Below are 4,287 nucleotides of genomic sequence, written 5' to 3'. Positions count from 1 at the left end.
GCAATTTCATATGATGATGGTGAGCTCTCTATCTAAAGTATAATAGTTAGAGTATGGGTGGCTCTGGTCAGTAGAGATCTTTAACTAGAGTTGAAGAGGTGATAAACTAGGAGGTCAAGTTGTTAGAAGTGTCATCAAAAAGGAAAATCAAATCTCTAAGAGCAATAGTGGGAATCTATATGGATAAGAATTCTTGGAGCTGTGGCATATTAAAAGTTCAAGAGACAAAGTTTCTGCATATTTTAATCATTTTATTAATAAGGCCAGCAGGTTATTAACAAAAAGGATGATCATTTGGCTGTCTCTTTTAGACCAAAGACCCTTAATGGTGGTGGGGTCACAGTTTATATGCCCTTCAAAAAGGAAGTGTACCTGAGGGGTAACTATTCAACTCTGATTGGTTAATCAAAATAGGAGGTGGGCTAACTCAAATATTGGTCAAAGAGATATCAATTTCTATATCACCTGTCTTGAGAATTAACATTTCCCTGGACCTATCTCAGCAAGCACAATGATGGGAAATAAAACCATTAGCTTAAACTTAGAATTTATTTTTATTGATGATATAAGCAGATAGCAGTGAAGGAAGTCATTGAATAACATGGCAGAGTAAGTTTGGAAGTATCAGTGAGGACCAATGAATATGACAGCTCGTATTTCTTTCTATATAATTAGAGATCATGGAATTCCTGAGGATTGGGACAAAATGAGACAAAGGTAAAGAACAAGTTCTAAAGTAAACCATTAGAAGGAATAGAACAATGGATTATGATAAAACAAGGGGATTTCTGAGTATAAGATTATGAAGTTTAAGTGGCTCCGGTAGAATGGAGATCTTCAACTAGAACTGAAAAAGTGAGAATCTAGGTCAAGTTGTTAGAAAGGTCATTTATGTAAATACTGAAGTGACCAAAGATATATAACAATTAGTGATGTAGAAGATACTAGAAACTGCTTTCAGTTAACATAATGATCATGTAACAAAGTATTTCTAACTATTATAAAAGAAAATCCCAACGTGGAATCCAATGCATAGGAGAATATCGATTATTTCTATGTAAGAGAAAAATCAGGCTAGGTAGGAATATTGAACTTCCCACAGAAAGCCTTCAATTCAAACTAAGACAAATTGAGGTTGGTATTCAGGAAGATAAGCAGATCATTTTGGGTTATTTCATTATGCCAGTCATTATTTCCTTTTTTTGCTTTCTAACTTGTATCTTTGAGTTGGGTTTGGAAAGTATTGAGTTCACAATAAACTTTTAACTTACATTTTCATGTTCTTTAGCCCACATTGATCAGTCTTTTCCCAGAACTGATCCAGTCAGTGAAATGTGCTTCAGAAGTTAATTGTCTTTAGTCTTAATTGTGTTAGTCTTACCCCCCCTTCCATATTACCCTGTCCTTGAGTTTGGAGATCTTGTTATACACTTTATATTACCCACAGCACTTACAATTGGGTACAATGAGGTACTCGATAAATGCTTAACTTAAATTCCAAACACTTAGCTAATTGATTTATGTGCCAGGTGTCTCAGCACTCTTGTCACAGGCATTCTTCATATGCTTGCTGTTTTTGAGGTTGTCCCTTTGGTGCAAAAGAGAATGACCTATTTATCTATTTATTTTATCTGTCTATTTAGAATGAGGTAGGGGTGAGAAGAGAGTCAGACTGACAGGTTGTTTGAAAGCCAGAGTGGGGGAAACAGTTTGTGATGATTAATATATCATTTTTCAACCAGTTCCTTTTGTTGTTGTGTGTTTTGGTGGGTCAACCAAATATCTGAGTGCTTTGGTGGGTCAACCAAAGGCAACACAAATATTTTTATAGTCAGTCAACATACTTTTATTAAGTACTTAACTATATGCAGGAATTATGCTATGGACTCAAAACATGAAGAAAGGCAAAAGCATTGTCCCTGCCCTAAAGAAGCTCACATTTTAATGGTGGAGACATGTAAATGACTATGTACCTACAAAATGTATACAAAGTAGATGGAAGATAATAGAATCAATATCCTAAGTGATGGCTGGATCAAGAAGAATGCAACATATTCTACTTATGAATGGTATTCATTCAGTTCAATAAGTATTTGAGTGCTTCCTGTCTTCTAGACAACAAAAGGGTGCTGGGAATATAAAGAAAAAAACCAACCTGTGTATGGATAATTGCTTTAAAATATATAGAGGTCAATATTGAGTAATTAATATCAATGATCACTTTTTTGACAAAAAAGTAATTAAATTAATAATAATCTCATTACTTAACATAGCCAGTGTTGTGACAGTGTCATTGATGCTTTTGGGTCATTGATGTTGAAAATTTATAGCAATTGCATAAATAAGTAGGTGCCAAACTTTATAAGTATTAAGGCCCTTTCTGAACATAAGAATATTGCTCAGACTCCATGTGTTAGAACTAAATAAAGGTCAAGCTCACAATGTTTGGCATGCATATTTATCTGAGGATTTTAAGTAATAATGCTCAGTCTACCAAGGGAACTATGGAAAATATGTTGGTAATTATTGATTTAAAACAATTTCCTTTCTAGATATTCAAACGAATCTCATCTATTTGGAAAGTGATAGCTCCGCTTAAATACCTTAATTGAAAAAAGCAGACAAGAACTTTTAGGTAATCATTAGGATCAGAAAATCATAGATCTAGAGCTGGAAGCCATCTTAAATACATCTATTCCAATGAAATCATTCATATAGATGAGGACATGACTTGTGACTGCTAAGTTGAATCACAATGGTTAAATAATTTGTCAAGAAGTAACCTGTATCTAAATTAATATGTATTTCTTATGTTTTTAGGCCAAACCATGTTTAAAAACACAGCACCTTAAATATTTCTTGAATCCATTGTGGTCTGACATACATTTCAAAGAAATTTCAGCCTTTATTTTTAGGCATATGGAATCTAAGTCTACTTGCCACCATTGTATTCTCAAGAATACTCATCTGAAATTGGGACTCCTTTCTGAGTACCTTCCCTTCAGAGATCTTCTGGACGTTTAAAGTATGTGAGGAGATGGAGATGAATAATGACTCTATGGTACATGAGTTTATTTTATTAGGACTCACCAGTTCTTGGGAACTTGAGATTTTCTTCTTTGGGGTCTTCTTCTTGGCCTATGCATCAATAATGTCAGGAAACATTCTCATTGTAGTTATGGTGATCTTTGACTCACACCTGCATTCCACCCCCATGTATTTCCTCCTTGCCAACCTTTCCTGTATTGACATGACTATTTCCACTGTCACTGTCCCCAAGATGATCACAGATTTCTTCAGAGAGAGAAAAACCATTTCCTCATGGGGTTGTATGGCACAGATGTTTCTACTTCACCTCTTAGGAGGCAGTGAGATGACTCTACTCATAGTCATGGTTGTTGATAGATACATTGCAATATGTAAACCTCTCCACTACACATCCCTCATGAATCATTGGTTGCTGGTAGGACTTGTATTGCTTTCTTGGGTGGTTGGTTTCATCCATACCATCAGCCAGATGGTTTTTATTGTGAATCTACCCTTCTGTGGCCCCAATGTAATTGATGATGTTTTTTGTGATACTCCCCTTGTGATCAAACTTGCCTGCACTGACACCTATGTCCTGGATTTACTGGTTATTGCTTTTAGTGGGCTGCTCTCATTGATCTTCTTCATTCTCTTGCTTGTCTTTTATATTGTTATCTTGGTCACTATTTGACTGCACTCCTCTCGAGGGCTCTCCGAGGCTCTTTCTACATTGTCTGCCTATATCACAGTAGTAATTCTCTTTTTTCGGCCAATTATCTTCATCTATGCTTGGCCATTCAGTAACTTTTCACTGAACAAATTTCTCTCACTTTTTTAATCTGTTATCACTTCCCTTCTAAATCCAATCATCTATACCTTGAGGAATCAAGAAATGAAAGCAGCTGTGATTAGACTATGGAGCAGATACATCAGCTCCAGACAGAACTTCTAGATAAGACTTTAGATAAGGTTTAGGCTACAAGAAGAAAGAGATATCCCAGAATAATGAGTTATTTTAGTCAATTTATTAAAAAAATTGTAAATAACAATATATTCATAACACTGTTTACCTTTTGCAACCTGGAAAAGATTTATGTGTGTATTTATTTAATTAAAGAGCAATTATTTTAATAACTCATTCTATAAAATTTTGGAGTTACTAATTATTGAAAATTTCAGGACCAATGTAAGTAGAAAACTTCCCACTTCAAAGTCTGTCACATGTTCTATGTATGGCCCCTGGGGATCTTTGATTTGTTT

General features: G+C 34.9%; 1 pseudogene; it reads left to right on the top strand.

Moving 5' to 3' along the window:
* The first annotated feature begins 3,037 nt into the window (after positions 1-3,037).
* Positions 3,038-3,979, top strand: LOC122744054 (annotated as a pseudogene).
* Positions 3,980-4,287: the final 308 nt, after the last annotated feature.

The sequence above is a fragment of the Dromiciops gliroides genome, chromosome 2, assembly GCF_019393635.1.
Source record: "Dromiciops gliroides isolate mDroGli1 chromosome 2, mDroGli1.pri, whole genome shotgun sequence".
In the NCBI taxonomy this organism is placed as follows: Eukaryota; Metazoa; Chordata; class Mammalia; order Microbiotheria; family Microbiotheriidae; genus Dromiciops; species Dromiciops gliroides.
The sequence above is the reverse complement of the archived record's forward strand: the minus strand, read 5'-3'. Positions and strand labels throughout refer to the sequence as shown.